This window comes from Thermobia domestica, unplaced genomic scaffold (assembly GCF_964235325.1).
Source record: "Thermobia domestica unplaced genomic scaffold, izTheDome1.hap1.1 HAP1_SCAFFOLD_663, whole genome shotgun sequence".
Classification (NCBI taxonomy): domain Eukaryota; kingdom Metazoa; phylum Arthropoda; class Insecta; order Zygentoma; family Lepismatidae; genus Thermobia; species Thermobia domestica.
In genome coordinates, this window is record NW_027656373.1 from 83781 (window position 1) to 96603 (window position 12823).

Genomic DNA, 12823 nt, shown 5'->3' on the forward strand with positions numbered 1-12823 from the left:
AGTATCCATATCAAGCTGGAACTATATCATGACAATTTGATTAAAAGGCGTATTATAGGGGGGAGGGTATACTTTTTTTCAAACGTATAATAAAAATAGTGTATCGAATGGAAGTTTATGATTGCACTTTCATTGCAGTAAATATTCTCAGTGGGAAACTGATTCAAATATTTTCCACAAATATATTCTTCCCGAGCGAAGAACGAGCATTTCAGCTACTAATCATTACAGTACAGTTGGGTTTATTTGGAACCCAGCACCAATGATAGATCTACTTTAGGGTCTTTTAACATTTATATTCACATGACTGTTCTAGAAAATACCGTATTCTTATTACGTTCCTATATTAAGACATATTCCAGCCACACAATTTTTATTAATTACTTTAAAAGTCTTACGTAAAATTCACCAAATTACTTAAGCTTCTCCCAGTCTCTGTACCAAAATCTATTTGTGCGTTTGGCAGCGCCGTAACTTAGATATTTTTTGGGAGGGCAAGCATTAACACGCGTATTGGGCCCCCTAGAAAAAATTGTTTTTTCTAATTTTTGGGTCCCTCTTTCCTTCTTTCTCTTACTCTTTATGGGCCCCCTGGGGCCTGTGGGCCATCCCTTACGGTAAGGTCTGCTGGACCGTTAGTTACGCCAATGGACCCGTTCCATAAATGACAAATTAATTAAGGGAACAATATTGACCAATCTCAAAGCCATACGAATAAATATTATTTCTAGGGCAAATAATAGTAGATGTTTTTTACTGAAATGGGCGCACAACTCATTTCTGTTTGATTTATCTTTCGTGTGTTGTTTTGTTTATGTAATGTAGTGAACCTGTTTGATGCTTCATTTATAATTCCATGTTCGTATCGTGTATGGAGTAAGAAAATTTTGTCTTAAAATGGACCCCCTCGAACGACAGGGAGCTTTCCGGGGGGGAGGGCAGTAGCCCCCTAGTAGTAGTGGTCCCGTTATGTCCAGCCGAGTCAGCGAAAATTTTTGTGACGTCATAGGTCAAAGGTCAATGACCTTGGCCCGGGGTCAATGACCTAGGGGTACCTAGGACCACCCCCTCTAAATTTTGGCAGGGGTACCTTGGCCCACCCCCTAAATTTTGGCAGGGGTACATAGGACCACCCCGCTTAAATTTTGGAAATTGTCAAATCTAAAAATTTGGTTTGGTAGCCTAGGACCATAGTATGTACCTCTATCAGTATTGGGTGTCTATGTCGTTCCCTTTCATGGGTAAAAAATTGCCAAAAATTCAAATTTCGGGGGTTTTTGACCTAATTTATCCCCTTTGATGAGGTGTTATTACCCTATATAGTTATATGGGCGTATACAGGGGTCCATTACCTTTCATAAGACATGTGAATATTAATGCACCCCTTTAAAAATTTGGGAGGGGTAACTTGGCCCACCCCTTCATTTTTAGAAATTGCCCAATTTAAACATTTGGTATTATAGTATAGGACGCTAATATGGATCACTATAAATTTGGGTGGTCCACCTCGTTCTCTTTTAGGGGTACAAAATTGCCAAAATATAAACGTAAGCAATACGTTCTACCACGTGTTTGGTTTTCGACCTAATTTATCTCCTTGGATGAGGTCCTATTACCTTATATGATTATATGGTCATGTATAGGGGTCCATTCCTTTCATAAGACATAGGTACATTTGTGCACCCTTTAAATTTTTGGATGGCCCACCCTCTAAATTTTGGCAGGGGTACATAGGACCCCCCCCTTAAATTTTGGAAATTGCCAAATCTAAAAATTTGGTATGGTAGCCTAGGACCTTAGTATGTACCTCTATCAGTATTGGGTGTCTATGTCGTTCCCTTTCATGGGTAAAAAATTGCCAAAAATTCAAATTTTGGGGTTTTTTGACCTAATTTATCCCCTTGGATGAGGTGTTATTACCTTATATAGTTATATGGGCGTATACAGGGGTCCATTACCTTTCATAAGATATGGGTATATTTGTGCACTCCTTTAAAAATTTGGGAGGGGTACCTTGGCCCACCCCTTAAATTTTGGAAATTGACCAATTTAAACATTGGGTATTATAGCACAGGACCCTAATATGTATCGTGATAAATTTGGGCGGTCCACCTCATTCCCTTCTAGGGCTACAAAATTGCCAAAATATAAACGTAAGCAATACGTTATACCACGTGTTTGGTTTTTGGTCGATTTTATCCCCTTTGATGAGGTGTTATTATCCTATATAGTTATATGGTCATGTATAGGGGTCCATTACCTTTCATAAGATATGGGTATATTTGTGCACTCCTTTAAAAATTTGGGAGGGGTACCTTGGCCCACCCTTAAATTTTGGAAATTGACCAATTTAAACATTGGGTATTATAGCACAGGAAACTAATATGTATCTTGATAAATTTGGGCGGTCCACCTCATTCCCTTCTAGGGGTACAAAATTGCCAAAATATAAACGTAAGCAATACGTTATACCACGTGTTTGGTTTTTGGTCGATTTTATTCCCTTTGATGATGTGTTATTATCCTATATAGTTATATGGTCATGTATAGGGGTCCATTACCTTTCATAAGATATGGGTATATTCGTGCACTCCTTTAAAAAATTGGGAGGGGTACTTTGGCCCACCCCTTAAATTTTGGTAATTGCCCAATTTAAACATTTGGTATTATAGTACCGGATCCTAACATGTATTATGATAAATTTGGATGGTCCACCTCGTTTCTTTCTAGGGGTACAAAATTGTCAAAATATAAACGTAAGCAATACGTTGTACCACGTGTTTGGTCTTTTGGCCCAATTTATCCTCTTGGATGAGGTTCTATTACCTTATATGGTTATATGGTTATGTATAGGGGTCTATTCCCTATCATAAGACATAGGTACATTTGTGCACTCCTTTAAAAATTTGGGAGGGGTACTTTGGCCCACCCCTTAAATTTTAGAAATTGCTCATTTTATATATTTGGTATTATAGTACTGGACCCTAACATGTATTATGATAAATTTGGGTGGTCCACCTCGTTCCCTTTTAGGGGTACAAATTGCCAAAATATAAACGTAAGCAATACGTTGTACCACGTGTTTGGTTTTACCTAAGTTATCCCCTTGGATGAGGTTCTATTACCTTATATGGTTATATGGTTATGTATAGGGGTCTATTCCCTATCATAAGACATAGGTACATTTGTGCACTCCTTTAAAAATTTGGGAGGGGTACTTTGGCCCACCCCTTTAATTTTGGAAATTGCCCCTTTTTACATGTTTGGTATTATAGTATAGAACCCTAATATATATTACTATAAATTTGGGTGGTTTACCACGTTTCCTTTGATGGGTACGAAATTGCCAAATTTTAGTACAACCACGTGTTTGGTTTTGGCTCAATTTATCCCCTTGGATGAGGTCCTATTACCTTATATGGTTATATGATCATGTATAGGGGTCCATTCCATATCCCCTTAAATTTTGGAAATTTTCCAATTTAAGCATTCGGTATCATAGTACATGACCTCAACATGTATCATGATAAATTTGGGTGGTCCATCTTGTTCCCTTTCATGGGTAAAAATTACTAAAATATAAACATAAGCAATATGTTGTACCATGCGTTTGGTTTTTGGCCCAATTTCTTCCCTTTGATGGGGTTCTATTAATTTATATGGTTATATGGTCATGTATATGGGTTCATTTCCTATCATAAGACATGGGTACATTGACGCACCCCTTGAAAAATTTGGGAGGGGTATCTTGGCTCATCCACTCGGTTTTAGAAATTGTTTTAATATAAGCATTTGGTATCATAGTACAGGACTTCAATATGTACCACTATAAATTTGGATGGTCCACATCGTTCCCTTTCATGGGTAAAGAACTACCAAAGATCGAATTTCGGAGGTTATTGACACCTATTTAGCACGTTATATGGTTTATTACCTTTATATGTTTATGTTCCCTTTTAAATTTGGGAATTATCAAATAACAAAATTCGGTAAACGTTTTCTAGGACCCATTGGTGTTCCTCTTATGGCCAAATATTCAATATTTAAATGTTATTGACCGGCTTTATTATTGAATAAGTACAGGATTTATTACTTTTTCATAAGACACAGGTGTATTTGTGTACCAATCTTTAATTTTGGGAGGGGTACATTTCTTATTGTCATATCAATAATTGGTAATTGTTCTTTGGGTAAATCATTATGATCACGTGATCAGTTATTGACCTATGATGGGATTAGGAGTCCAGGACATTGGTACATTGAAACTTTGTAGGATAATTTGAGAATGCGTCATTGGTATTGATTATTACAGCCAAATATAAACGTAAGCAATACGATGTACCACGTGATTGACCTTGATGAGGTAGTGTACAGGGATACATAGCTAACCTTATTGAATCTTATGACTCATAGTCTTAAGGGAATACATGCTACAACACTGGCAAAGTTATTGTTGATGCAATTTGATTGGTTGATCACTATCTTTCGTGCAATCTGATTGGCTGATCACTATCTTTCGTGCAATCTGATTGGTTGCTGATTTTCAAATCTTTGCTGCATTCAGTTTTTAAGTTTTGTTTAACATTTAAAAATCTTGGTTTCGTTCAACATTTTGGACTCACTGATAAATATGATCAAAACCGTTTATTTGTTAATCGAATAGTTAAAAACCGGATAAAGTTTGACGGTTAACCGTGAAACGTAAAATTTTTTTTAGTTTGAAATTTTTTGTTTTAATTTTTTTTGTTTCAGAATTTTGTTTGAAATTTGTTTCAAAATTTTTTGTTTGAAAATTTTTTTGTTTGAAATTTTTTGTTGCAAAATTTTGTTTGAAATTTTTTGTTGCAAAATTTTGTTTCCAAATTTTTTCGTTTCAAAAATTTTGTTTGAAAGTTTGGTTTGACATTTTTTTTTAAAGATTGTGCACTCATTAGTAAAGAACCGGAACTGTTTAGAACAAAAACCTTTGACAATATTGTGATGCAATAGTACACGTCAGAATATGGGGTTGTACTTGAAATGAAAAAACACAATTCATTGAAATGGATCATTTTATTACACTCCACATACATCCATACCAGATAGTGGTTCTGGATATTGTCGATACAATGTATTTTGAACTTCTTGCACTAGTTTGTCTTTAGCATATAATTTTAATTCCAATTGAAGTCTTTTAAGGTCTATTGCAATATCAATTGGTGGAAACTCAATGTCCATTTGATCACAAATAAACTGTTTATCAATACAGGTATGCACCCACGAACGATGTTGACAACCATCACAATATCTAGATACATGTTGTACAATATGCATAACACATTTTTCAAAATAGTACTTTTTCAGGAATATACTTGTTTTGTTGCACACTTCCACTGCATGTTTCACACACTGGAATACGCTGATGAAATTCTTCCATTCTGTTTCCGTTAGATACACCATGTTGCGTGGGACATGAAATGTACTCTTTTTACGTAACAGCACCATCTTCTCTTCGAGGACTGTACGCAGCACCACTTCATGATTTGAGCCTAATGATTTGACTATGGTCACATTTAGCTCACCATGAAAATAATTGTTCATTTGGTCGATTCGTGCCATTCTTCACAGGTCAGTTGTACACCAAATTGTTCTGCTTTGCCCAATCGAATCACTGGGTCAAATGTTCTAGCACTGATACCAATCATCACATGTTTTGTTTGAAATATATTTATTGGATAATAGCTTGCGAAGATGAACTCTTTATCGTTGGAAGTACACATCTTTCCTCCTGAAAAGCACTTGCTCAAATGATTTCACGGTATTGGTTGATTTATAGAACTACGGCTGACGTCATGTGCTGACATTTGAATTCATGATTTCATCACAGTTCCTGACGTCATGCTGACCAACCACATTCATACAACTATGTCTGACGTGTTGATGTTTGAATTCATGATTTCATCACAATTGCTGACGAATCCGGCTGTGTACTAAATTCAAATTGATGACTTCGACCCAAGAGTCTTTTATAGCATAAAGATACAGATCCAGTATTTAAGAAACGCAGCAGTTCTTCTTGTTTTGATGCTTCCATGGGTAAATATCTTGCTGGTAAAATTATATTCTTATCATTTTCAAGCTTCACTACGATTCTTAATCCAAACTCTGTAGGGATCATTTGGCTAGCTAAGATTCTATAAGGTACATTCTGTTGTAAATCAGTAATCTTGGTAAATGATTTCATCACATCACGCGTGTTTAGAAACTGCAGACAAGTAGCCATGATGATGTTATCATGAATACTAACGCGAACGATACTTATATATGATGCAAAACTGATGACGTTTCATTATCATGTTCTGACGTGTACTATTGCACCATGTTCTAACGTGTACTATTGCACCACAATGTTGCCAGAGGTTTTAGTTCTAAACAGTTCCGGTTCTTTACTAATGAGTGCACAAACTTTAAAAATGTCAAACCAAACTTTGAAACAAAAACTTTCAAACAAAAATCTTTGAAACAAAATTTTGAAACGAAAAACATTCAAACAAAAAAAAATTCAAACGAAAGAAATTCAAACAAAATTTTGAAACAAAAAAAAATTTCAAACAAAATTTTGAAACAAAAAATTTCAAACAAAAAATTTGGAAACAAAAAATTTCAAACAAAAATTTTAAACAAAAATTTGAAACGAAAAAATTTCAAACAAAAAAATTTTAAACAAAAAATTTACAAAAAAAAATTTTCATACAAAATTCTGAAACGAAAAATTTCAAAACAAAAATTTTAAACAAAAAATTTCAAACAAAATTTTGCAACAAAAAATTTCAAACAAAAAAATTTTCAAACAAAAAATTTTGAAACAAATTTCAAACAAAATTCTGAAACAAAAAAATTAAAACAAAAAATTTCAAACTAAAAAAAATTTTACGTTTCACGGTTAACCGTCAAACTTTATCCGGTTTTTAACTATTCGATTAACAAATAAACGGTTTTGATCATATTTATCAGTGAGTGCAAAATGTTGAACGAAACCAAGATTTTTAAATGTTAAACAAAACTTAAAACTGAATACAGCAAAGATTTGAAAATCAGCAACCAATCAGATTGCACGAAAGATAGTGATCAGCCAATCAGATTGCACGACAGATAGTGATCAACCAATCAAATTGCATTAACAATAACTTTGCCAGTGTTGTAGCATGTATTGCCTTTCGTCTATGAGTCATAAAATTCAATAAGGTTAGCTATCAGATTTCAAATCAATCACCACCAATGATCTTAGACTATGAGCTGTGACTAAAGTTCAATGTATTGTTTCAAATTTCGCACCTTATGTTAAAATTCTGTTTATCACCATTCCCAAATTTAAAGAATACTTCTCTTGATATACCTAAGTCTTAGAGTTAATCATATCATTATATGTTCAATAATGTCAATAATGTCCGTCAATTGTTTACCTGAGTAGAACCAACTGTTTTCTAGAAGTGTGTGTGTACTCAAACTTAAGAAGTACCACAACAAAGGAAATGAATCCCTGTACACTACCTCATCAAGGACAATCACGTGGTACAACGTCTTGCTTACGTTTATATTTGGCGGGAATAATCAAAACCAATGACGCAATTCTCAACTTATCCTACAAAGTTTCAATGTTCCAATGTCCTGGACTCCTAATTCCATCATAGGTCAATAACTGATTACGTGATCATAATGATTTACCCAAAGAACAATTACCAATTATTGATATGACAATAAGAAATGTACCCCTCCCAAAATTTAAGATTGGTACACAAATACACCTGTGTGTTATGAAAAAGTAATAAATCCTGTACTTATTCAATAATAAAGCCGGTCAATAACCTTTAAATTTTAATATTTGGCCATAAGAGGAACACCAATGGGTCCTAGAAAAAGGTTTACCGAATTTTGTTATTTGATAATTCCCCAAATTTAAAAGGGAACATAAACATATAAAGGTAATAAACCTCTGTACATACCCATATAACATGTACCCATGAAAGAGAAACGAGGTAAACCACCCAAATTTATCATAATACATGTTAGGGTCCAGTACTATAATACCAAATATATAAAATGAGCAATTTCTAAAATTTAAGGGATGGGCCAAGGTACCCCTAACAAATTTTAAAGGGGTGCACAAATGTACCTATGTCTTATGATAGGGAATAGACCCCTATACATAACCATATAAACATATAAGGTAATAGGACCTCATCCAAGAGATAAATTGGGTCAAAATGTCAAACACGTGGTACAACGTATTGCTTACGTTTATATTTTGGCAATTTCGTACCCATGAAAGTGGACGATGTGGACCATCCAAATTTATCATGATACATATTAAGGTCCTGTACTATAATACCGAATGCTTAAATCAAAAAAATTCCAAAATTTAAGGGGCGGGCGAAGGTACGTACCTCTCCTAAAATTGAAAGGGATGCACCAATGTACCTATGTCTTATGATAGGAAATGAACACCTATACATTACAATATAACCATATAAGGTAATAGGACCTCATCCAAGAGGATACATTGGGCCAAAAGACCAAACACGTGGTTGTACTAAAATTTGGCAATTTTGTACCCCTAAAAAGGGAACGATGTGGACCACCCAAATTTATAGTGATCCATATTAGGGTCCTATACTGTAATACCAAATGTTTAAATTGAACAATTTCCAAAATTAAAGGGGTGGGCGAAGGTACCTCTCCCAAAAATTTAAAGGCGTGCAAAAATGTACCTATGTCTTATGATAGGAAATGGACCCCTATACATGACCATATAACCATATAAGGTAATAGGACCTCATCCAAGGGAATAAATTAAATCAAAAAACAAACACGTTGTTGTACCTAAATTTGGCAATTTCGTACCCATGAAAGGGAACGAGATGGACCATCCAAATTTATCATGATACATAATGAGGTCCTGTACTATAATACCAAATGGTTAAATTGGAGAATTTCTGAAATTGAAGGGGTGGGCCAGGGTACCCCTCCTAAAAATTTAAAGGGGTGCACCAATGTACCTATGTCTTATGATAGGGAATGAACACCTATACATGACCATATAACCATATAAGGTAATAGGACCTCATCCAAGGAGATAAATTAGGTTAAAAACCAAACACGTGGTTGTACTAAAATTTGGCAATTTTGTATCCCTAAAAGGGAACGAGGTGGACCACCCAAATTTATAGTGATCCATATTAGCGTCCTATACTATAATACCAAATGTTTAAATTGGGCAATTTCTAAAAATGAAGGGGTGGGCCAAGGTACCCCTCCCAAATTTTTAAAGGGGTGCATTAATATACCCATGTCTTATGAAAGGTAATGGACCCCTATACATGACCATATAACCATATAGGGTAATAACACCTCATCAAAGGGATAACTTAGGTCGAAACAAAACACGTGGTACAACGTATTGCTTACGTTTATATTTTGGCAATTTTGTACCCCTAAAAGGGAACGAGGTGGACCACCCAAATTTATAGTGATCCATATTAGCGTCCTATACTATAATACCCAATGTTTAAATTGGGCAATTTCCAAAATTTAAGGGGTGGGCCAAGGTACCCCTCCCAAATTTTTAAAGGGGTGCATTAATATTCCCATGTCTTATGAAAGGTAATTGACCCCTGTATACGCCCATATAACCATATAGGGTAATAATACCTCATCCAAGGGGATAAATTAGGTCAAAAACCCCCGAAATTTAAATTTTTGGCAATTTTTTACCCATGAAAGGGAACGACATAGACACCCAATACTGATAGAGGTACATACTATGGTCCTAGGCTACCATACCAAATTTTTAGATTTGGCAATTTCCGAAATTTAAGGGGGGTGGTCCTATGTACCCCTGCCAAAATTTAGGGGGTGGGCCATGGTACCCCTACCAAAATTTAGAGGGGGTGGTCCTAGGTACCCCTAGGTCATTGACCCCGGGCCAAGGTCATTGACCTTTGACCTATGACGTCACAAAGGTCGGGGTCAAAGTCCAAAGTGAGGCAAAGTGCAGCCCATACTACTCCCCTGCCCCCAACAAGTCACGGCTCTGGCGTTTGGATCGTTAATATCAAGCGATAACAACTGTAGGAGTGTTTTCATACGAAAGTATGCTTCGTAAACAAGACTGCGTAACGCAAGCAAAATAAAGGTTAAATCAGCTATTCAATGTAATAATAGTACATGTACCTAACATATGTTCTTTCCAAATTAAAGCTCTTACAATACTTTAGGTATGAAAGAATAAATTTGATTCATATAAAACAACCTGTCAATATCGGAATTTAAAAAAAATTAACAGAACAGTATAGAATTACTTGGCTTTCTCGTACTATAAAATTAGCACCTGATATTCTCCTGGAGACAAGGAACTTTTATATGAATCACGCATGTACAAATACGTTAGTAATTATCTTTAGTACATCATCAGAAGTTGCATCTCTTGCAAAAATCGACAACTCAAATCCTCAAGTCGCTATATTCACTGTACCTGTCAGTATAATAATCTTTAATTTACATGTAAAGAAACGATATTCGCCTATGAAATCAAATATAATACTGGGACAACATGGACAATAATAGAGTGTTCAGCTCTAGTTTCTAGAATAATAGGTTCAATCCCATGTCATGTTTCCTTCTACTTCTGTGTTAATGTATCAATTATTCCATCTCCATTTACTTCCATTTCTCATTTGTCTTCTTTACTTTACTTAACCTTAGCTATACGGTTTCAGTTCAAATCTTTGTTAGGCAATACTCACTTTATTTTAAGGCAATAGCACCTACATCGTCACTAGATATATTAAGGTTTATATTTAGCCAAAATATATTTCCAAAATTAGGAATGAGATGAGCTGCTGAACTTACTACACAGATACATGATACCATAATGAGAAGAAATTAATTATGCTATAATGAGGGTGAAAACTCTGTAATGTGAAACTACTCTTCAGAAGTCTGCAAAGTTAACCATCGTAAGAAGAAACCCAATACGAATCACCGGAGACAACTTGTTTACATTAGGTCAGGTTCACAACAAAATCATTTCGCATTCTTGTCAAACCAAATAATTTAAATGAAAGAGAGAGAAAAATTCACTACAACGCTAAAAGAAATATGCGATCAGGATCACTTAATAAGATAAGCAGAACTTGAAAAAGAACGAAGGGAGTAATCAAAAGATCTAGATGAAAAGTAACTTATAACAATGAATAATAGCAACCTTTACGGTGAGAGAATATTCCATTTTCTCAGGTATGTTAACGTAACGAAAATTAACCGTCCTATTTCTCAAGCACCTTAATTACCAAAATCGTAATTCACAAGCACCTTAATTAGCACAATCGTAATGCTTAGCATTGTACTCAATTCTTTTCTCCCCTTGATATATTGAAATAACTTTAAAATCCCAATAATATCGAAAATATTGAAATATCGAATATAAAAATACCGAAACTATTGAATTATCGAATAGCAAAATATAAAAAATATCGACAAATATTGAAATTTCGAAAATCAAAAGCAGAAATATTTTTTGAAAATATTGAAACATCATATATTAAAAATATTGAAATATATTTTGATCAGTACCCAGTATCTCCACCATGATAATATGGCTAACATTTTCAATCGTGAGCTAATCTGACCTTGTTTAATCCAGTATCCTGGGGTTCTTAGGCCTTTTTAAAAAAAATGTAGCACATTGCTAAATAATAATAATAGACGCACAAAAAACGTTGCAAACAAATTTTTGGATTTTAGATTTTTATTACGATTATATAATTTGGTGACGTAAGAAGGGGTAGTTGGCTACACTGAGGTTAGAAATATGTGCTTTCTGAACAAGCGAAAAAAAAATACAATAGAAAAATAATATTGCCGCCGCGTGTGAAGTGGAACCAGTGACGATGGTATGCAATAAGGAGTGGGAAATCTGCGGGAACTGAAAATGAAATAGTTTTCGAAACGAAATATTCCACTATTTTATCGAACGTGCTGCAGTCAAACGCAGAAAGTTGATCACAACAATCACCCTACAGAAGTTCATTTACTCTTCGCTAGATGTCAGTTGAATGGTATTTCTTCAAGAACCGAATCTCAGTAAGTATTTAATATGGCCGACAACTGACCGAAACTCATACTGTACATAGGTGCTATTACGAAAAAAAAAAAAAAAAAAAAGCTAGACTCGGGATCCGGCGTTTTGGAATAAACACAACCGTGTCTGACTCGGGCTTAGGATTGAAAGTGTTAAATTGTACTGCTACATGGACTTACGTGTAGCTTAAATACTATTTTATTCGATGTCACTAAGGCACGTGTTTCTTTATTAAATGACCATTGGTAAATTTATACCATTTTGACAAAATTAAACATTTAATACTGATGTTTGATTTCTAATTGGTTTTAGTAAATGAATTTTTAGTAAATATTGGATAATGTGGTGTGATTATTGTATGTAGTGAAGTGTGTATGCAAGAAACGTTATTTTTTTACTAATCTGCACTCACGAATGTTGAGATCCTTTTTAAACATATATTGTACTGATAAATTTAGATCAATCTATCTAATCTTCCTATAATTATTACTGTTTAACAAAATTTGAAGTTAGAATAAAAAGTTGGGTGAAGATTTTTGTTTGAGTGGAATGTTAAAATTAGAGTTAGCATTGAGAAGGTCACTATTTTTCAGGAGGTTAGTTTATTAACAACTGGTGAAGATACAAGAGCCCAATTGAATGAGTTTTAGAAAATTTTAGTTTAAATATTGTGAAATAGATATTGCGTTATATATGGAATGGTGC